The 24,357-nt window shown below is 38.9% G+C and overlaps 2 long non-coding RNA genes across 2 annotated transcripts in view; one reads left to right on the plus strand and one right to left on the minus strand.

Annotated features, from left to right (window-relative positions):
* Positions 1-24,357, minus strand: part of LOC107313497 — a 276,826-nt gene that overhangs the window by 53,075 nt on the left and 199,394 nt on the right. The window lies entirely within an intron of this gene.
* LOC107313498 lies at positions 1,720-11,638 on the plus strand. Its single transcript, XR_001555015.2, has 3 exons — positions 1,720-1,774; positions 9,564-9,823; positions 11,424-11,638. It is a non-coding gene; the product is annotated as an uncharacterized LOC107313498 (long non-coding RNA).

The following is a 24,357-nucleotide window of genomic DNA, read 5'->3' on the forward strand; positions in this document are numbered from 1 at the left end:
GGTAAATTTGTTTTTGTAGCTGAGGAACAGAGGTGGTCACATTATTTGCTTGAAGTAAATTATGTAATGAATCTTTTTTTTTTTTTTTGATGACTGCTTTATTTCTGACTGGGACCTGTCATTATTTGACTACTTCTGCAGAAGGCAAATATTTTCCAGTGAATCATTTTTCTCCATGTTGCCCTCCCCATTCCTTCTTCATCAGCTGTCAAGCAAATTAGCTGGCATATTGTATGAAGCTATTTATTTCTCTTAAGTAACTTTAAGAAATTCATCAGTTGAAAGGAAAGGTGCTCAGAAATTCCCGGAAATACTTCTACTTTCCAAACCAATTATTTTTTGGGTAGAGTTTTCTGCCTGGTTGTAGCAAAGATCCCGTAGATTTTTAATGGAAGTCATGCTCAGATAGACATTAGGACACAAAGTTAGGCTGGAGAAAGGTTCTGGACAATTAAGGATGGCTTTCACTCCCCAGTGATGGCAGCACTTTAGTAATTAGGCAGTGTGACTAAGCCAGTCATACGGGCTTCCTTTGTAGCAGCCCCACCCACAACAACACCTCCAAGCAAAGTTAGTTAACCTCAGATGTTTCTCTCTCAACTGTGAATAAACTCTGTTCCAGCCAAAACAAGAGCATGTGACAAGGGATATCATTTCCAGTCTTGAACTTCTGGATTGACTGCATCCACAGAAACACATGCATGTCTTACAGTTAAGGGAGATGCAACAAGTGGATGGAATATCTGTGTCAAGCAACTTCACTCTACAGAACACTTTATGCTGCTGCTGACCAGTCCCTAACTCTTAGAACAACTTAATATGGAGGCAATGTCCAGTTTGTCTAGGAGTCATGTGTTCACAGGGATCTAATATAGTTAGACCATGTATTTCAATATCCTAGTATTAAGAATCCCTTCACTTTATTTTGAGCCTCATCAGAGAGCCCAAGAACTTGCACTGAATTATGCTACATACAAAACAGTCTCCTAAGTGCTTCTGGTTTTGCTTTGATACCTCAAGCTTCAGAGCCCCTCTTTCTTCCTAGTTTCTTTCTTATGAAACTTATATATTGCAGTCAAACACCACTCCCCTTTCTCCTTCCCCTAAAACTTCTTTAGCATAACAAAGTGATTTGGAATCTTAAATGTCCAAAGATATATTTGGTAGTAGAGGATCAGGGAGCACATAATAAAAAGTAGAGTAACTATGTGTATTAATCTTAAACTGTTGTCTACTGAAGATAACAGGATTATTTCATTCCTGGCTGCACTGGTCCTTCAGCTTATGTTTCTCAAATTGCTAGCACTGAAAACTACACAGATGCAGCTGGGTCTTACACATTACTGACATGTGTCAAAGGAATAGCCTAGAGCAAGCCTAGTAGCCAAGAACAAACAGTGACCAGAAGGTCTTCTTGGCCTGTAGCAGTTAGCACATGCATTCATTTGCAGTTCTGCCTACTGAGCTATAAATTATCCTACCAAAAAACCAAATGGATCTTAATTTTATATCATGTCTACACAGCTGTATGTTAGAGACACCTGAGCTAGCTTAAGCACAATAACTGTGTACCGACATGCTGAAATACCTGCTACAGTTCCACGAGGGAGCTCTGCAAGCATGCAAGGCCACAGAGGTAGGTTTCAGCAGAGTCTGTCACTACTTACGCTGCTCCTGCTTCCTGATCTGGTGAGTTCAGAATTCACCCCACAATTGTTGCATCACATTATTCTGCATGACGTCAGCACTGAACTTTTATCCCTCTCTGTGTCAGGTAAAGTACCACAGCTGCATTTTCTACCATTAATAAGCATCTTCTACCTAATAAGTGTCCCAACTTTGGAAAGTGGAACAGTGCCTGCTGCACCCTCCACCCTCCCCGAATTACTCCTGTTACAGGAAAAGCAAAACTATCAGACAGCAACACAGCTCTGCCCACCAAGGAAACAGTCCCTCAGCTAGAGGACCTCTCCACGTCCCTTCTTACTTGCAGTTCCAGCAACAACATTGGCACAAATACTTCATTTCTTCTTATTATCCTACAGACCACAGCCAAGCACTCCTCCACATCCTTAAAGAGCAATTTGTACTGACACACCCCAGATTTACTTGTTCGCTTCACCTACTTTTTTTCCTGCTTACTCTTTCCTAGATTAGAGTTAGATCAGAATGGATGACCACAACAGTCTTTTTTGGCACTAGAATCATGTATAGAAGGACAAGAAAATTTACAAGTTTTCTATGCAAGGGATGCTCATTCTTGGGAGCTTATCTCTTTCTGTTCTGTGCTCTTGTGCTCCAGGTGCCTGCCGGATACAAGCTTTCTGTCCAAAAAGGGACAAGGGAGCATTCTGTAATTTGCAGCTACTGGCCATAACCATACTTCTGTCCCTTACTGCTGTTCTATTGTGTTTCTTTGCTGAGAAATCTCGCATCTTTGAATTGTAGGGAGACACAGTTCTGCTCCCCCTTTCTGAGCAGTGCCATCTCACTGACTGTATGCCAACAAGCATCCTAGCAGCTTTGTAGGTTAGCCAAAGCATCAAGAAACTACCCTGACCATTTTTATTTTTGCTTACAGAGTCCAAATGATTTTTTAAAATTAACTTCCCTTTCTACTAGAGATCTTCATTAACTCCTGTCTTGAGGGTACTGGTTCTTGCTTGAGATAGGCGTTACTAAACAAGTAGTGCCTTTAAAATGAATGTTGCACAAAAGACCAAAGACATAGTTTTTCAAAAGAGCCAAGAAATCACTGTTTTCCAGGCTTGCCCTATTGCTGCTGTTTCTCCAGCCTGTTTGCCAAGAGAATATTGTTCTAATTTGCACTTCCTTTGTGAAAAGTGATCATATCAGCCAGGATATTTTTTTAAACTCATCCTCTCCTAAAGTGCAACAGTATTCAACGCTGCTTATATTCTTATCTTGATCTCTGATGTTCCCAAGTGTAGGAATATAAATTACTGTACAAGAGGATATCTGACAGGAGAAAGCCCTTTAATTTAGCAGATGAAAGTCTAACAAGAATCAGTGGGTGGATGCTGAAGCTAAAAACTAGCCAATATGAAAATTAAAGCCACAGGTTACTGCCTTTTTAATTTTTTTAAGAGGAAAATTAACCATTTTAATATCTCTTGGTGGTGGTGAACTCAAACTTAGGCAAAAAAAGAAGCAAGGGTGGGTATAGAGGGCATGGATCTCAAACCACTTTTATGCGTGTAATCCAAGAGCCTAAATGAAGTGATCTAGCTCTCTAGGTCCTTCGAAAGGCAGTGGGTAGATTGGTTCAAGACAAAGGAAATTCAAAGCTGAAGCCTTTTGCTGAACAAAAATCAGCCTGCTTTTTTTGCATACAGCCACTCTCCTTGTCCATCCCCATTGTCACAGTACTGTCTCATGGCTGATGGTGAGCCAAAGCTTGTCCTCCAGTGACAAACCCACTGTTTCCATGAGCATAAAAAGGATAGTTAGCAGGAGAGAGGTGAATAGATATTTCTTGTTATTGGTTTTGTTTTAGAGTATGACATTAGAAGCAAGATTGAATTTTCAAAGTTATAAATAAATAATGCTTGAAAAATACTTTACTGAAGACTGAGAAAAGGTCAAATCACAATCTAAATTTCTTGTGTCCCCATGTGAGAGATTAGACGTGGGGGAGGAACTTAACTAATATAAAATAATTTTGATCTCTTGCTCAAAATGAGCTCTGCTGTTACAGCACAGTTGAAGATGGGCTGAGAATTTTCGTGGTATGTTTTTGATTCATCTGGAAGTTTTATGTTACAGTGTGCATTTCTGCTCTCTGTGTCTTAACATCACACCGCTTATCTCTGGAAGAAATGAATCTTAAACAAAATCACATTGCTGCGGACTGCGTGAGCCAAACTGCCAAGTCGTGGTGGATTGGGCAAAGGCTTACGAAGCAAGCCACAATTCCAAGCTTTGTGCACACATCCTATCTCTATCTGTCATAGGTGAGGAGTCTGACTTCTCTGGTTCTCCTGCCTGACCTCTGAAGGCCCAGGAACTGCTCCAGCAATGATATTGTACACAACAGACCCATGCTCTGCCTGGAGTAACTTGTTCTTGGCTGACTGGAGGCAAGTAAGAATACAACCTCCTTCTTTGGAAACACACATAAACAAACAAACAAACACCCAACAATAAAACAAAACAAAAAAACCCATACAAATAAATTTAAAAAAACACATGAAAAATAAAAGCGAGGAGAGAGAGAAGAGGAGGACCACATGGACAAGTATTCTGATAACAGAGGGAGGATGAGGCTGGCAGACAAACTTAGTGGCAGTGAAACAACAGATGGGCTATAATTTTAGTGACTTGTCCCACAGATGGTTCAGCAGATGGATTCTGCTGGGTTCATACAACTTAGGTGGAGATCTCAGCTGCTAATCATGACAGGCAGTGCAGCTTCAGCAGAGATAGTACCCTTACTTTGCTTTGCTTCATACATGTACTGTTTTGATACAAACTGGCAGTGCAAGGACAAGACAAGTGCCACTCTAATAGGCAGCTTTTGCACTCTTTACATGCCACTTAGATTCAGATTTGCATTGTCTATTTCAGGAAAGGTTTGCTACAAATGGATTTGCCTTCTTATTTCTTCCAGTTAATCAGATTGTTAAGGGTTCATGCAGTGTACTGTAGGTTTTGGGCAATGATATAAGTCTTCAATGTTATTAAGTGTGAAACATTACCAGGAGTGTGGCACTATGGAAGGAATATCAGATATAAACTGAAGAAAAAATGCTGTTAATGAGGTAAGACCCAGATATGCCTGGAAACAGCTGACTGACGACTGACTTTGTCATTGCACATTCTCCAAAGCGGCAGAAGATAGATTTTGTTTTATTAAAAAAAAAATTAAAGCCACTGCAGAAGCACAGGTCGAAGAAGATAACCTTGAATCTAGTGATCATGAGTTGATTTTCTTTAAACAGAAGGATAAACAACAATAGTCCCTAGATGACAGTTTGCAATTTCAAGAGGGCAAGTTTTGATAAAGGGAGAGGCCTGACCTCAATGGCACAAACTTCAGAACAAATATTAGCAGAAGGAAACATTAACTACATAGAGATAAATGGAAAATGCATTGAAATGTAACACAAGATTTTCAAAGAGGAATTGTATCAAAGAAACCTGATCTACCTCATGAATATCATTCTCTTTGCACAAAAAAAAAAAAAAAAAAAAAAAAAATAATTGATTGAAGCTTCTGTGAAGCATTTGATAGGTGCCATGCGAGAGAATCTTAGTTAAGCTGAAATAGACGGGGATTAATATATGAGAAGTAAGGTAAGACAGTGTAAAACACAGTACAGTTATATACTGCATTCAAAGAAGAACTGGGCTGAAGGGAAGTTCCTAATAAGGATCTTCAGGGACACATTTTAGGACCAATTTCCATTAATGACTGCCTTAAAAAGTAATGAAATTTTAGTTACCAAGCTCACAGGCTTTGTAAGTGTAGAGGAAATGTGAGATAACAAGACAGATGGACTGGATAACCTTGAGAACAAACAGTAGAAAAGGAATCAAATTAAATAGTGCAAGAGAACTGACACAGAAATAGCACGGTCATATGCCAAACATTCGCATTTTTGAATGACAGACAAACAGCCAAAAGATGCTGCTGAGAAAAAGGGAAATGTGACCCTAAGATGTATTTTTGGTTGAGGATCCAAAAGAGACATGCCACTGGAATACTGCATGATTCACTTCTGTTCATGGAATTTACTGTGAGATAAGAATGAGATCTCTACACTGCCCAAAGAAAAGCAAAGCTTTCCATGTGAGAGAGGATGAAAAGAACTGTTTAGTTCAGAAAGACAAAGGATGCGAGGAGATATGACTGCTGTCCTTCAGGGTAAGGAATAACTACCAGAGAAGGAAAAGGGCTGGTTGTACTAAGGCCAACATAGGCAGGAGAAAAGCTAGTGCAAGGTGACTGTGAAAGTGAAGAAGTTAGAAGGGCTCACCTTTTGATCAGAGAGTGAGAATTCTGGGTCAGCTTTGAGAATGAGAAACACAAGAGCAAGTGCTCAACTGAGTAGTAATAAAGAGAAAGGTATAAGAACTACCTTGAGTGATGTGGTCTACAATAACAAGTGGGCTTGTTAAGTGGCATCACTTAAGTTTATTTTTTTCTTCGATGATTTCCTTTCTCCTTAAACCAGTAAATGCATGCTCTTTCATCTTCTTGGATTCTTTCCCCTGTTCCGCTGTGGGAGAGCAAGAGAACAGCTGTGTGGTACTTAGCTGCCTGCCAGGTGAAACCAGAACCTGGAGTTATTCAAAAAGAACCCAAAACAAAGCAGGGAAAGTTCTGAAAGTGACTTTCTAGTTAAAGGACATGCTGATACCATTTTCCCAGAGGGAGAGGAGTGCTGCCACAGAGGTAGTGAATGAAAGCCAAATAGAGCATCTTCTCAAGAGTGAAAGAAGTGACAGTCCAGGGAACATATACACCTTCATCAAAACATAACCTAAAAAACTCCACAATCTTGAGCCCATAAAGCAGATCTCTTTCTATTCTATAGCTCAGATGCTTCTTTTTGATTCATTCAAGAGCTGATATGTCACTTATTACCTTCAATCTCTCTCCAAACCACTGCTATTCTGGGGGCAGAATAGCAATAGTTCCCACATACATGCATCTCATCAACAAGTCGCATTTATTTCAGTGATACTATGCATCTCCCTGAAACCAGTGTGGAGCATGCATTACTTCCTACTTCCTAACACAACCTTCAGGCCAGCACTGAATCAAAACACTATGTTATATACTGCACAAGCTACACAGTGGCCTAAGGCTACAGGATCTCTAGGCACCCATAGCCCTTGAAAGCAATCAATAAAGGGAAAGAGTTTTTCATGAAAATGCAAAAAGGCCCTGCTTTAAGAGATGTACTGTGAAATGTTCATGCAAATGCTTGTAGAGTGACTGCAGTAAATCAGAACAAAATAAAATATTAAATGCTTTATGAATCATCAAACACAAAAATAAGATCCTTATGTCATGATAGGACATAAAATCTACACAGGTATTCCTTTTTTCTGTTTGCTTAGATCTCATTTTCAATTAACACTGATCTTTCCATAGTGGTTCTTACCCAACAAGAGTTTATATTACAGTTTTGTTAACGTTTGAGTAAATTAGACTTACTACTATGCTGTATTTCTATTTCAGGATGGGCTATTTTTAGCTTCTAATTGCTATTATAGCGAGAAAATAATAGGAATTTAGGAGTTACCTGATTTTTCCCCAAAATTGCAACAGCTATCATCATCAATGTTATACTAATACTGCATTTATTGTCTATGAAAACGACACACAAGTATCAGAGGGTACATGAATAACAAATATTTTAATACTTCTGTATTATATGAAAGCAGCGGAAATGTTAGGTGCCATAACATGTCCTCAGCCACTACAGCCTGCATCTGATTATTTGTACAAATTATTTGCCAAAATGATGAGTACTGTCATGGACTTTAGAGGTTTTAAATCTCTTTTCACTCCCTAACGTTTATTGGAGTTGGAGAAATCATGCTATGTTAAGGAGGCCATGGTTACAGGATACATTCTTCTTTAGCAGGCTACTTTAAGGAGACAGAAAAGAGCTGTGTTGTGTTTAGGCACTCAGAGCTAGGAATTTAAGGCTAACCTAAGCATGCAGACTGGATCCTAATGGAGATTTTAGAGTGTGCTGTGAATCAAAACGTCACTGAAGAACTGCATCTCTGAAAATCTCATTAGGTTTTTATCTACATCTTTAGGCACTCAAATACCTCTAAAATTTCAGCCCTCACCCTCTGCCCCCCCTAAAAGAAAAGCTCCACTGTCCCACAGAAGGATACCACTATAGATTAAATGGCTGTTTTTTGAGGGCTTTATTATTATTATAACTGTGCTTTCCCTGTTCTTCTCCTCAGTACACATGAAGCAGTAATCAAAAATTGCATAGCAGAACCTCGATCAATTTGGAAAGGACTGGGAAAGCATTAAGGATCATCTGCTTTAACTTGTGTGCTTAAACTTTCTGTCCTTCTTTAGAAACTCCTGCAAACAGAGACAATATTTAACCACTTTTCTGTTTGGGGGATGCAGTTAATTAGAATATTTCAGCTAATTTCTACCAAGAGAAAAATGGTAACTGAATCACTTACCATACTGACTTCTTTAATGAATACGAACCACTGTCTATTACTCCCACCTTGAGAAAGCAGAAAGGTTTTACGACTCCAGTTTCCTGAAAAGTAGCCCTGTTAGGTTTCTTAAGTGTTCACTGTGTATTGTGGCTGCCAAAAAATGTTGCTTTGTCAACTACTGAAGCTTCCTGGTTTCCTGAAGAACATACAGGGAGGATAGGTTTGTAAAAATACCTGAAATAAGCAGATCCCACAGGCAATCAAAAACATTCCCCCACACCTTCTTTATGTTTTTCAGCATCTCTCCCAGGAATAGCAAAATGCATCTTCATCTTCACTCTTTTGAGAGTGTAAAATGTCATCTGTGGCTGAAGATGCTCTTCAAATGCTTCTCTGGTTATCAGGAAGAAATAGTTTTTGGTGGATCTACCTGACTTGTGATAATACATCCTTGGCTTAGATTTGATCCAAAAAAAATAATAAAAAAAAAAAATTGCTAACAGTTTTGCTAATTCTGTACAGGACATTTTGAGGTTAAATAGGAGGGAAAAAAAAACAGTTTTAAATGCTTCTGAAACAATGTAGAATTTAAAGTAAACTACAAAAAACAGTAGAAGTTATCCTGTGGCTGTATTGGCGTATTTGTGTTCATGGAGGGTGTACAACCCGCAATGTCTTGCAGGCATTTGGCACACAGCCTGCCTGGGACAGACGACCGACAGAAAAGCCAGGCTGCAAGAGTCAGTCCCTGAAGTCCTCGTGCATCCCGGTACTTAGTCACCCACTCACGTTACCAATGTCTGAGGCACATCTGAGAAAAGGAACCACATCCTGTTCTCTCTTCTTTTTTTTAAACCGAGACCTTTTCTGAAGGAGATGAAAAAGACTCTGAAAGTGACACCCAGGTATCAAGTCTTTCAGCACAAAAGCCCCTTCACATTGCATAGCATATCCTCCAGCCATGGCTCCTCATGACTCCCGAGTGTCAAAAACCATCTTTTTTCCTCCTAGTTTTAACAAGGACACTTCAGCTTGTTTTCTGAGAGCTCAGTTCCTCACTCTGCGATTAGCAATGTTTTCTTTCTGTAGTCCCGTACATTTCCCCCAAGTAGATATTAACTTCAAGGCTGAGCCTGCTTCACTTTTATGCAACAGGGTATTGAATGCCTTACAACATTGTATCGTAGAGTTGATATTCCATTAAAAAGATGTTCTAAAGTACAGTTCAACACTTAAAAGTTCAGATATTCCTGAATTAACAGCTATCTTTCATACATTCGTTTGCCTAGTTTTATGCCAATATTTAAGGGTATAATAGCGTAACGTTTGGCTCCCCTTAAATCTCTGTTTCACTCTGTTCTTAATTATTTCATTGTTTCTTTTCATTTCAGGTGTGGCCTGATTTACTGCACACCAGTTCTTATTTACTGCACCCTCCAAATCCTCCTTGTGGTTTTCAGTAGATATTTATTCAGGGTGACCAAACGGATAGATGAAAGAAGGAGAAAAAAGGAGAATAGTGGCTGAAGAATGATGAAGCTTAAAAATCTGAGCAGAGGAGGTTACGGGCAGAAGACCTGGTAAAATGCAAATTTCATATACAAAGAATTGGTAACTATAGTCTCTCAGGAAAGAAAGAAAAAAAACACAGGTGAGCAAGCTACTGTATTAAAAGGCTCAAAGACAAGGTCCTCGGCACATAGGAAAGAGAAATGTTAATGAACAACTACTATGACCACAATGTAAATCTTAAATGTCTTGAAAGTTACAGAGGAAGGATATGGAAAGCAGAGATGGTACACATCTAAGGGTGGTATAAAGGAATGACAAGATCACAGATAAAACCAGTACCATGCAGAATAAGCTTACAGTACCCTTAAGCATGTAGATCAGCAGGATATTTGTTCTCTGACTGCAACTAACATATCTAGAGGGCAAAGACCTGTTATTTGGTGGTAAGACTCAAAGGAGCAGGCCTGCCTAGATGGTATTTCAGCAGTGCTGAAATTTCAGCCCCTCAGCAAGACTTGCTGCCACAGCAAATATATGGTCAAAATAGTCACACTCCTTCCAGATTCAAGGCTCTGTAGGATGGTAGTACCACAAAATGCAAACTTATAAGTAAATGATACGTATTGCTCAGCTTTACGGTATTTTGGACTATGGTCAGGAAACAGGATATTGGATCAGACCCACAACAGAAAAGGAACAGGACACACTTGAGTGAGGTGTGCATACCCACTCCCAGGACAGAGAGAAATTAAGCCTTCAGAGGTTCCTTCTATCCTACTACCTATTTATGCTGTTTGTTCTTTCTCTTTTTCTTCTCCCCATGTGGCAAAACAGTACAAGCAATATTTTCTTCTGTTTTATGTTACCTGGGCTACATGATTCATTATTGATAATGCAAAGTTTACCTTACATGACCTGAAATTCATTGCTGTGGGTTTTTTTAGTTGTTGTTCGGTTCTGAATTTTGATCTCTTGGTTCTCTCAAAGCTACTTTATCCCAGTACAGCACAACACAACCATGTCTTTCCCACAAGCTGTCTGCAGCACTACCCTCAGCTAAGAAAGCTGAGTTAGAAAAAGGAATCCACTGTGCAAGCTACCAGATGCAGATTTGATGTAGTTTCCAGCTGAAAACAGTCACAGATCAGGTTACAGGTGTTCCAGAAACTTGCCTAAACTACATAGAAGTTATCCAGATATAGCAGTCTCTTCTCCCCTTGTTATCACAGAATCACAAAATGGTCAGGTTGGAAGGGACCTTAAAGCCCAACCACCCCAACTCCCTACTGTGGGCTGATTGCCCTCCACTGAGCTCAGGCTCCCCAGGGCCCCATACAACCTGGCCTTGAGTGCCTTCAGGGATGGATTATCCACAGCCACTCCAGACAGTCTGTGCCAGTGCCTCACCATTCTCTGAATGAAGAATTTCATACAAACATTTTATGAAAATCTCTCATCTTTTGGTTTAAAACTGTTTCCCTTTGTGCAAGCCTAAGCATGAGTTTTCAAAGGGCCCATGATGGCTGTGCCTAGATTATGCAGAAAAGTAACCAGTGAGAACATAAATTGAGGTGTCTGGGATGAGGCAGGTTTGAAGACAAATTTGCTAATTTTCAAACAAGGCCACATTGGCTACTACTGTCAATAACTATATTGCCATAAATAGTTCAGCTAATTGTCACATGCACTCAAAACAATGCCGATGTCTGACATTAGTGCACATCTCTCCATAATGACAGACTATGCCTGACTGACATGGAAACTGAAGCAAGCACTGAAGGAAGCAAGCAGTAAGTGCCAAGATCTCTGGCCTACAAAATGTCTGCTAGAAGAGACAGATTATGTCCTGATGACACCATGCTTCTTTGCAGAATGCAGCTCTGGAGCAGTGACACATACTGCTGGGTTAACTCAGTGCATGGATATGTTAAACATAAATGTATGGTATCAACCACTAAAGGCTTCCTATGCTTGCTTTGTATTTACAATTTACATTTATTCAGAATAGCTCTGCAACCATCCTGCAGTCCTGTAATATACTAAATTGGTCACAACAGCACAAAATCTAAAGTTTCACATTCACAGTGAGCTTTAAGCATATCCTGAAGGCTTTTAATGGGTGAAGCCCTACTAAGATCTTCACATAGGTGCTCAAGAGACACACCCAGGCCTTGATGGCAACTTCTGTTTTTGAAGAGCTTAAATATCCCTGGAGAAATATATTACATATTTATCACAGCAATTCTAACTTGCATTTCAGTATGGTGTTATGCTGAGGCCATCTTTTGGCTCTATAAGCTCCTGGGGAGGTCATGCATGGTATAAAGAACATTCTGCAGCCCATTGGGCTTTTCCTTCCGGAGATCACGACAGCCTGGCTGCACATTCAACACAAGTACACAGTTTTCATTTTGTCAGTTGCAGACATTTGCTTTAATTCATTATTTTTGCATTGTTTTTCTGTTCATACTGTTTTGCAGAGACCCTCCATGTCGGTTTTGAGCAGTGGATGAGGTTAACTTGACTACTGTAACTTTTGTTAACATTCCCTGATTAGAGGCTATAACTGTGCTGTGTTGAGCAATACACTCTAGTCTTTCACACTTATTTCTATTTAGAGGTTTTGGCTTGATTTCCCATCATGCTGTCAAATGTCCAGCTGTGTAGTGATGGCTGGCTGGATCATTTATGTCTAATAGCAATTGTCTCTGCTCCAATTCTACTAATGTTACAGCTAGGAATTTAGGATCTCTTGACTTTATGGACAGATATATTCATGCCATTTTAAAGCTAGTTTTTGTTCCTGTTATGGAGCAGCAGAGCACCTTCTTATCTCTCTAAAAATGATGTTATGTGCGCTGTTTGCAATTTTGATTGCTTCAGGATGACTAATGAAAGGGAAAAAAACAGGCTTGAGACTTCTTGCTTTTGTTCTTCTCTGCTCATGATAGATAAAGAAGTAATGAAAGCTGTTTTCACTTTTTCAGATTTTTCTAGCAATTTATGCTATATGTACTCTATACCATATTTATATATATACCATAGGATTACTAGTGCAATGACATATCATCAGTAGGGTAAAACTATTCTGTCTCACAACGGTCTAATGTACATCTGGGATGTACATGAAATGACAACCTCAGAATAACTTTATAAGCAGCAGCAAGGCTTATTTCAGTTCCATTTGTCAACATTTTTTTCCTTAATCATCTAGATAGTATTTTGGACAAAGGCTCTGTATGCTGAAGGCTAAAGGCATTTGACCTTTTCAGACGAAAGTTTATGCTAATTGTTTTGAGGGTCTTCTTTCAACTTAATTCAGAAACGCTGCAGAACATACACATTTTCTTTAGTGATAAAAGAACAGCTAAATTGAGAGGAATTACTCATAAAACATCATCATTATTAATCATCATCAAAACAGGAGTAAAAGAATCAGACTGTTTTCCTTAATTGTGCAAAACTGCAGATAAGGTCCACTGAAGCCATCCTGCCATTCACACTCGCATGACTTTTGGAAAACACTGGTGATGTACTCAAGTTTACATGATCAATGAAAAGTAATAACACCTTCATACTTCTGAAATTAAAAAAAGCAATGGATTAATCAAGTACATCTAATTTCCCAAACAACTTTCTATTCATTTCTGATCCTGGAAATGTAATACACCAAATCAACTTCTCCCACCCACATCACAAGATCCCAGCCTATTAGGACTGGACAGGACCTCAGAAAGAACACCAGGTAGAAGCAGCTGAGCCAAAACCTTTCTTTCTTACCAATACTGAACTTCATTATGAACAGCAGCACTGAGATGATATCAAACTCTCCAGTGATCTCGATTTAAGGGACAATAGCAATAGTCCTATTAGATGCTAAGGTAATATATCAATACCACATCAGTTTTGGTTTTGTATGCACTATTTTTGAGGACTGTGTTCACTTTTTCCCTCTTGTTAAACTGATTTACCTAAACAACTAACAGCCCTTTTTTAGAGCCACCACTCTGAGACAGTGCCTTATCTTCTCCAGTTTTTCAGGATGCCCATTAGAAAGAGCTACAAGTGGACCTTAATTCCAACATGACGGAGTTCATGAATATAGGCTCCCCTCAACAGAGCACTAAGGTCAGCTTAAAGACTGCTACATCTAACCATTCACCAATGAACAAAATGCTTTAACCTGTCTACATGCCATAGGCTCTTACGTCATCTCCACAAAGAAACTGGAGACACTCTAGTACTTTTGAAATGTCATCACCACTTAACTAATGCATACAAATATACTCCCATGGATATAAACTACAAAAACACATTCTCCTTCAGGTTAAGCCAGAGCAAGGTCATTCCCATATCTCCCAAAATGTTGATCAAAAGGAGAAAAAATACAGGCTACAGCTGTGATATTGGTTCACACTATCTAAGCGAACACTTTTTGCATTTGAACCCAGTAATCTGGAGTTAGAGTTGTTGAATGCATCAGGAAAAACAAAACAAAATGAAACAAAACAAAAAAAATGAAAACATATTATTTTCTGCAAATATTAACTGCAAATAAGCTCAGTGAAATTAATTCCCATCTCCATGTGTTTCAAATGCCCTCTGCCCCCCTACAAATTGGCTCGCAGACTACTGTCTCTGCAGAGATGAAAAAATACTTGTAGCAAATGACTTTACTCGTGGCACCATGAAGCTATTTTTGAGTTAGTCTCCATTTTTTAATGGCAATGAGTAGATGTTGTTGACTTTAGGCATTGAACTAAATAATTTAACCATAATAGCACCACTAAACTTAGAATAATTATGTCATGTTAAAAATGCAGGGTAATAGTCTGCTGTCAGTATATCGTAATTCAGGCTGTAATGACTCCCCTGCCCTGCACATAGGAAAAGCAAAATAAAAATAAACCAGAATTAATTTATAAACTCTTTATAGCACCAAGGGCGCGTCACAAACAGCTCTGACTCTATTTCTTCTCAAAATGAGATTTTAAATGAGGACCTGCTACAGCACTAGAAACATTGCTACTGCAGCAAAGCAACAGTGAAGAGCACGGATGTTAGGTGAGCACAGGCATCCTCAGATATCCCATGCCAAGAAACAACTTGTTTAGTATCTTTCGCTGTGCCTCCAAGGTTCAGTGTCCTTTACCTGATTCATAAAAATGAAATTCAGGGACTCACCAGTCTCTGACTGAGAGCCCAGTGACATGCAAAACATTAGCTGGGTAAGCACATGAAGCTATGCATTCTAAACACCTTCTTCTCCTCCTCTCATCCCTGAATATCTGTAGTCCAACTGTTTAGGAAAACAAGCACCTTCCTGATGCCCACAGGTTAACATCAGTGACATTGGTCAGTGAGAGCTAGAACTGCTTTCTGCGTTCAACCAAAGCCTTGCCATTCCCCACTGCAGCAGGACAGCAGCTGTCTTATCTCGAACACCTTGAACACTTTTTAACATATTATTTGATTATAACTAATACAAAGACAGACACAGAAGTGAAATTCTAATACATCTCCTGCACATTTTTATTCTTTTGCTTTGTAAATTCACTATTATGTACCTATATTTTTACAAAATACTGTAAATGCTACTGCATGGCTCTAAATTGGAAACAAACTGAAATGACAATGTCTACAAACTTCTGTATAACCACTATTCTGTACAGTGGTTATACAGAATTTGTGATGCTGACAGTCTTTCCACTGGGCAACATTCATATCTTGATCTACTCTAAAGAACGCAGTATTTGTTTGAGGATCCTGAAAACTTTACAGATCTGGAAGAAGGCAACCCCAACAAACCTGTGAGGGACTTTGCTAGGAGACTCTTAGCACCTGGTAGATTCAAGCTTCTAGTGAAGAAAACACTACTGAAAACTGACAGATGGAGATCAGGAATCAATAAAAAGTTTTAGAGATTTGTAGATACTCAGCTGAAGCGGTGTCTCATGAACAAAGAAAGATACATTTCTCATGGCTTCAAGGCAGCATGTTCCTTGAAACCAATGATCTGCATGAGACTCTGAGTGATTTAGGTAAGAAGCGAGTACCCTGCCAGTGATCATTGTCTTGCAGCATTAAGAATAAATGTTCCATGGCCTCTGGATCCAGATGAGATGATTGTGAAAAAGCAGAAGGAATACAGATGGGCTCCACTGAGAGACTCTTTTCCCCTTCCCAGCTACCCCACTGATATGCAGCAGAGGGCTGTTCTTTCTGTGTTCTAGGGTATCTATCCTGGAAAGTAATTTGGGAATCACAGGGAATTTTGAAGGGGCAAGAAAATGGATCAGAAGCAGTGAAATACACATTTGCTGTTCAGTGTTTCTGCCTGGAAGTTTTTTCTCTGCTTCAGATATGCCCCAGCAAGCAAGATACTTTTCACATACTTGTCCAGTATTGAATGGAATTGAAGTCCTGGCTTTTGTCCCTTGCATTGCTCACAGGCTGAAAAGATCACTGACTCACACAGGCTATGTGACTCTTCTTAGTGTAAGTAATATTGTTCCATGATGTTATATAACATCAGGGCAACCTCAATAAAACGTCTTGATGGATACCAGTAGGTTTGCTCTGTAATTCCTTTTGTGTTGTGGCTTGTTAGGGCTTTTTACATAGGCATCAGGCAGACAGTACGAGATGCCACAACTGACCAAAACATATCTGGCATCACAACAATGCCTAACACTGACAGATATTATCAAGCAGACAGCATGTTTCCTCAGATTAAATCATATACTTTCCCTCCCCTTTAAATGAAGCATAATCCAGAAGGCATAATTGCAGTAGATGCGGAGTAAACTTGAAGCTAAGCGGGTCATAAATCAATAAATAACTCAGCCTGCAGCCTCATGGTTTATTGATTCACAAGCTGTTTATCCCCCACCTCCCACCATACACTCTACATCAAATGAAATTACTGCTTAATTATCCTTTTTGTGCATGTACAAAGACTTAAATACTTCATCAGACCAAGCAGACACCAGTTGTGAAACTACAATAATAACAGGAGAACTTTGCTGCCTTTTATTCACTTTGAAAGAATATTAAATTCATTTGAGCCTTATTCAACCCTTGTGCAACATACTTGCACAGTGATTACTCTCACACAGCTATTGTCATTGCTCTGAATATTTAGGACATGATAACTGACCTGGGCATAACAGATTGTGCTCAACATTAGGCATCTTCTCACTGGGGAAACAAAACTGCTCTGAGCAAACTGCAGGATGAAACAAAACTGATCATGCCTCTAAAGTCAGCCCGGGTACAGTTTTCAGAAGGAGATCTCAGTAAAGGAAATGCACTGTGTGCTACACATGGGTACCAAGAGTTTAGAGCCATTTAGGCAAGTAAAAAGGACATTATTTGATATCTGCCTTGGATTTATGATCTCAAACCTCAAGAACTTTTGGTGTCTGAGGAGCTGAATATCTCTACATAATGAGAGAAGATGCATTCATAAAAACATGCTGACTGAGCTCTACCAATTGTGAATACAAGCTGTTTTTACATTCTGTTATAGGAAATTGATTTATGAACAAAGTTGTCCAGAACAAAGCCCATTTTAACTGCAAAATTTGTGGTGCTATTCTCTTTTGTTCTAATTAATACATTGTAAAGACTCATTTTATGACTAACATGGCTCCATATAATTGACAAGCAGTAAAACATTTTTTCATCTTTTCCTGTGGAAAAGATAAAGAAATCATTACTCATCAAAAGAAATGCTTTCATTTGACAGCAATTACAGAAACTTGCACTCCATTGTGTCAGAAATGCAGGTGCTGTGAACATGCTTGTAGTTTCCAGGTCAGACTGTTTTCTAGAAAGGTGTTCTCAGTTGGATTTGACAAATAAATGAGCATAACTTTAATTTCAGTGTGCAAGTTCACCTTAGACTCAAAAACAAAACATGCTGTGCAGTATGAGCTACCTGCTTTCATGTTGCTGTGCTTCCAGTAGGGTGGCACCTCTCAGAGTCAAAGGAATTACATATTTAAAACATTTGAGTAATTTAACAGCCTAAATTTTATGGATTCTGTCTGAAATACTTTATTTATGCAAATCTATTATATAAAAGAGCAACACAAACACCAAAAGAGAAAAACAACCAATGAAAGCAACACTAAGAAAGAGCTGGGAAACAAGCACACTTCATGTATGTTTACTGTCAATGGGTGATATTTTCAAGTGCTCCAAGAAAGATTTCCAAAGAGAGTTCACTTCCAAAATACTCAAAAACTTTCCAAACTTTTGAGAGGAAGCATTTCAAATAGCATACAACCTCCAAGAAAGAAAGAAAGTCATTGAAGGGCTATGAGGGGGGGGGGGCGGGGGAGGGAGGGCGAAGGAGGTTCCTTAGGCACTTGGAGATTTCCAGCTGTCCCTGCGCCTAAATTTAACAGTCACAGAGATCAACAAGTTTATAAAAGAGAGATTTGAAAACTGCTGCTGGTTAAGCCAAAAGTGCATTGGAGGGTGCCTTAATCTACACACTCAAACTGTTTTCTTCTTTATAATGCTTTTCATATAACTTTACAGAGGGCAGAAGATGTAACAAACTTGCTATGCAATGATAAAATTACTCATAAAAAGAAGTAAAATATTTCTCTTGCTTCCAGACCACCCTTGAAATCTTATTTCAAAGACCTCTGTATTTGCAATCAAACCAGAAATTTTTGAGGAAAAAGATCAGTCCTGTCAATAAGTAGCTTTATAAGGCAAAAAAATAAAAAGAATAGTAATTTTTTAAAAAGCATGTGACAGTATATAATTCCCTATTTACTCCTGCTTCCTGCAAACTGAGCTGGTTGGAAAAAATCCAGCCTTCACCATTATTGCTGGAAACAGAGGACTGCCCTTAGAACTGGCTTTACGTTCTTTCATTAAAATAAATCTCTTTTTTCCCTCCTCAGATTTGGTAATTATCTCCCCTGTTTTTTGATCAATTTGTGAAGAAAAAAAATTGACCTGCTCTCCATCCAAAAAGCCCATTTGCAATATAGTATAAGCAGCAATAAAATCCCCTGCTCTAATGCACCTTTGATTTAAACATATACATATTTATTCCCTCTGAAGAGCTCTTAATGCCTCAATCCTCAATCACTGCAGTAATTACAATGATTTAGGTGCCAGAATAAAATTAACTGAGGTTGTGAAGAGCTACCGTATGCTACATGCATACACTGACCAATGAAAACAAACACAGCTATAACCAAACTCAGCTTTGAGAAGCATTTCATGCTACGGATACATAAAGGGTTTATTTGTAAGATAGCCTGGAGCTTTAGATCCCATCTTGTAGTTCATCACAAGTGGAGCACAAGTAGGGATGGCAATTCATCAGCACCTCTGAAAATGATGCTACTTCCTTAAGTGTCTACACAGTAACCACCACAACAGGTCATGCTGTAACCTCTGTGAGACAGTTTGTCAAATACTGTATATTGTTGTGACTCTGTTAACTATAGCAATTTCCACCGTGCAAGGATCAACTCCGGAGTGTCTGAGGTGATCCATGAATAATCTCAACAACTGTGTGAAGTAAATGCTTCCTGCCATATGGCAGCAAGAAGCTGGGAGAAAGGGCCAGTTACTCAGCACACAGAGTAGTTTCCTTTCAAATTCTCAGTGATTTTTTGCAGGAACTAAGTATCTAATTTAAGCCTAATATTCTTAATATAATTAGAGATCATTAGTTGAAAAGCAATAGCCTGGAGCAAAGCACAAATTAATGCATCCACCATGCCTGTAGAATGTATGCTGAAATGTATTATTTAAATGCACCTTAGATCTTGACTTCTCAGATTTGCACTAGTGTTTAAAAAGTTACCTGACAGTTGTTCCAGTGATACTTTGACAGCTGAAGCCATTTGCAAAGCAAAGCTGCGTAGAAAAGCACATGACAAATCCCAGTGTAACCATGCCTTTGTATGTAGTCACAGTCTCCTGTCACACCATATCTGCATAGATTTATGTATAGGGGTATACAATAAAGACAGAATTTTTCATTACTTTGAGACTAGAAACATTAGGGCTCAATATGCTTTTTAAGAACAAAATGCAGAGGCAAAGAGACAGGTGATAACTAATCACTTCTCTGGGCTGGGGAGGAGCTATGCATCATTTTCCTAGCAATGACATTATTTCTATGCATGGTATTACTTCCATGGCCCACTGACTTTTATAATTCATTGTGGATGCATCAAGTCCACATTAACTGTTTTCAGATGTGTCAGCACAGATCTCAGGAATGACATGATACAGCAAAGCTGATCCTAATTATTTTGGTTCCTTTCTCATAGCTAAAAAATCTCTCACTTAGAGAAGGTCCTAAAGGCTGAGAAAAACATGTGGGTGAAGGATAATGGTGTCAATGGCTTTCCATCCATGGATAAGAACCAATGACTGGCAATTCTCTGAGATTACCCAAACACCAAAACTTCCATGTACAAATACAATGCATATAGAAACTCAATCCCAACTTACAGCATTAGCAGGTATAGAAATGGCTCCTGATACCCAAATAATTCCACAGGCCTCTTCAAGTCATTTATGGAGCATCTTCAGGGCTTGTCAGGGTATGTTCTTATACATACAAGGCTCTTTGCATTGTTGCTAGAGGTTTCCCTCTGACACTGTAATTCACAACAGCACAAGGCTGATTGAGATCCTCTTAGAAAGGACATATGCTGGGAGGTGTCACAGTTTCTTCACCTGAGCACTACAGCAGTTACTGAAACATCAGCAATGGAAATGAGAAAGTCTAACTAATGCCATTAACGTGTATCCTCTCACCTCTCCTGTGCGCTACAAAAAGCCCCAAGGGCAGCCAGCCCACACCTATTCCACCCAGGGCTTAGAGGAAACAGTAGCTCTCTCATTCAAGCTTTCAGTAAGATTTCTGGCATTCTTAATTCATTTATCATGAAAATTAACCTAAAATTGTTTTTATGTTTGTAATTGAATCATAGAGAGACACTGCCACATATTGGTATAAGACACTGCTGTCACTCAGTGTACCACATCTGGATCTCCCAGATACAGAACTGCTAAAGAAGAGGTGGGAGCTGCTACTTCAACAAAAGGAAAAGGTACCAAAAAAGTAGTGATTTCCCATCATGCTAAAAAGTAGTTCTTGTCTTGCAAAAACTAAGTGGCAGATTTGTCACTGAACTGAGACAAACCTTTGCAGAAAATGCACTGGAGCATGTGATGAGGCCTGTCTCTAATTGCTTGGAACTGTGAAAAACTTAGCCTATTATTCATCCTTCAATCTTTAGCAAGGAGTTTCAGGATTCAAAGTTCAGACTAGAAAAAATATCTCAGGTCAAACATTGGTTGAGGAACACTGAAAGTTCTAAGGTAGGTGTTTTTATAAGTTCATCTCATCATGACGTGAGCTCTTTTTTGATACTTTGCCATCTATATGAAATATGCCTTGCTCCAAGCCTCTGTATCATGCTCTGGGAAACATATGTGCAGCCAATAGAGAATCTGTGCTTTTGCAGTTCAAGGCAACAGCATAAAGTTACTGAGAGAAGGCCAGAAGGAACTTGTTGGAAGGAAAAGAAAACACAACTATTGTTTCATCCCTTCTCCAAACCACAACACATGCATCTCTGCACTCTTGCAAACCTACCTACAAAAAACATATTGCATTCTGTATTGCAGAAAAGATACCATAATCTAAAATATGCTTAAGCCCAAGAACTGACATCAGATCAAATACTGAGAGCTCTCCCAGATTTAACCGTATAAACATGAACTTTCTGTTAGTATTTGAATGGAATCCATAATGAGGATTAACAGATCTGCAGACAAAAGCATGTGATAGATATTCTAACTTCTAGTTTGTCATCTTGACAATGTATGGCAATGAGAGCAGCTGTTGTAGTATAATGCATTGCCTGCCATATCTCATTTAATTATAAACCATGCACAAATGGCTATGCTTTTACTGTTACAAACATTCCCATTTATGAAATTTGTATGACAGCCCACGGCAGTGGGCTGAGCCCAAGAAGCAGCAGGTTCTATACCTGTTGTGAGTTCTTTTGATGGATTTGAGATCTAAGAGAATGAAAGAACAGTTTGCAGAAGAGTCTGTATTGCTTGCTTTTCCAGGTAACAGAAGCAACTCAGGCATGAGGGCAGAACATTCACAATAAGGTGTAAAATGTTTATAACAGAGGCAGCATAATCAGTTGCCCAAGGGTGGGTGCAATACAGCTGGTCACCCTTTGTTTGCTCAGAGCACAGAATAGAAGTGTAAAAATTGTTTTATGGAAAGGGAAATGGGAAGAAAAAAAAAGAAAAGAAAAAGAAAAAAGGAGAAACAAGCTCAAGGACACAGCTACAAAAGAAATCAGGTCAAGCGTCACCTTGTGAAGTAAAGCTGATGATCACGCAGCATAATTTTAAGAGAGCTGCCACTCACCTTCCTGAATCACAGGTATGGAAGATGACATGCTATAGGCTCTCTGTGCAAGGGCCAGGCAGATGCTGAGCATGGCTGCCCAGGAGATAAGCACAGCACTGCACAAGTGTGTGACCCAGCAGGGCAGCAGCTGCACATCACGAAGAACTGCTACAAAAGCAGAAAATCAATAACTTGAATACGTCATGTGAAATCCATACTGAGGTCAATGAATTTTAATAAAAAAACTGGTTAAGCTCACTACTTTCTCAGTTAATTTCTATGCACTTTAAACCTTGTTTTATATTTCTTTTTTCTTATCGGGTAATACCACATGCAACCAGATTACAACCTTTCAGGCAGACCTGCAATATCAACCTATTTCATAAATTCTTCGGGCCACAAGAATTGATTGTTATGCTACATTCAAAGTATCGACTTTATATATTCATCGCCAACCATACTCTGAAATAGTCTAACACTTAAACATTATTGCTAGAACCATGGCATGTTCCTCCAAGCTCAAACATGAACATTTGTTAGTAGTCAGAGCCTGTTTCTGCATAAAGAGTCAGAGCATTAGAAGAAATGCTCAGTGGGATTGTTCAGCAAAACCTTTATCTCCCCAGTGTAGGAGATGGAAGCAAAGGGCACATAATGAATGAAATAGGAACCAGTTTCTACAATGAACATCCAATAACAATTCCACAATACTCAACAACGCTCTTTTGAAACAGAGAGAGGTCTACATACAACTTTGATTCACAGGGTCAAAAATTTTCTATCCAGTTGAACACAATTATTATTATTCTCAGCATCTAGAAAACTTGCTTCCAAAACCACCAGCTGAAAAAGATCAGCAGCCATAAGATAAAGGTCAGTCTGGGAATCATGGTACTTCTTTTCCCCCCAAAATTAAAAAAAAATAAAAATAAAAATAAAAAAATTAATTAATTAAAAAAATAAAAAAATTTTTAAAAGTTACTGCACTGAAATTAATAGGAAAGAATTATTAATACTTTTGAAATCTTCATTTCAGGACTAGGTTCCCTTTTGGGAAGATGTTTCACCAAGTCACAGGATTTCAATCAGAAGCAGTTTGGTCAGGTCCTCAGAACCTAACTCAGTCTTTCCTACACCAGCTTCTCCTGCTGAAGGAAAATACCATTCTGCCTTTCCACATTGTTCAGTGCAAGCTTCAGAGCTCCAAATGCTTTTAAACACTACATCAAGCTTACAAACACCATGTGAAGCTTATTAGATCCACCTTCCAGCTGTGCTATGCTGATCCACAGAGAGGGCAGAGAAGAACAGCAGACCAAAACAAAACAGCATCTAGGCTTTTAATTTTCTCCCCATGATGAATCGAGATGGCCTCCTATAGAGAAGTTGCTATTGATAAAAGCTGTTCTAGCCTTATGGGGTCAACAAGGCCAGCAGAGATGACACCATTATTCTTTCCTGGAAGGGAAAATCTCCTCTTTGGAGGCTGTTCTCTTTGGGATGGATTGGAAGAAAAGTTCTCTGAGAGGGCTGTATTTATTCTCTCCAAAATGTCTGTGCTAATATAAAAGCTGGAAAAGAAAAAAAGGTGCTGGACTGATGGAAAAAGACAAAGTTCAAAGCCTTCATTTTACAGAACCATCAGTAGAAGGTTACCCATTTTTCCCCTCTGAGGCAACTCCTGTTGGCTGAATTGTCAAGCTGTTTTTTCCCTCTTCAGCCATTCAGATGACAAAACTGCATGCCGTTTACTACCTCTTGTCTATGATGGCAATTTGGAAGAGTCATTTTTCTCCTGTAAGATTTTAGGAAAAATCTCAAGAAGTTACTAACTGACTACTGGTTTTAGGTATACAGACCAAAGTATAATAACAGAACCCAGACTGAAGAATAGAAGCCCTTATCACTTTCTTGACATCATATAACTTTCAGGTAGGTAAATACAAGCTGCCAGAAAAAAAACTAAAAATTGAAGATCTGATTTAATCAAACTGTAAATCCTCCTGTAACCAGTAGATTCAACATCTACAGAAGATCCTGTGGACTTTATTTGGAGCCAGCTGATTCTGGAAGAATTCTATGCATGTAGTAGCATCTGTATCAATATGCTGGTACAGATTACCATACAGACGAGACAAGGGACAAACACGTTAACGATGGAGATTGGTTTGGCTTTTTTACTAGCTGTGTCATTTTGAGTTATTGAAAGAATTTAAATAAAAATTGCAGATATGAATCACAAT

The sequence above is a fragment of the Coturnix japonica genome, chromosome 4, assembly GCF_001577835.2.
Source record: "Coturnix japonica isolate 7356 chromosome 4, Coturnix japonica 2.1, whole genome shotgun sequence".
Taxonomy (NCBI): domain Eukaryota; kingdom Metazoa; phylum Chordata; class Aves; order Galliformes; family Phasianidae; genus Coturnix; species Coturnix japonica.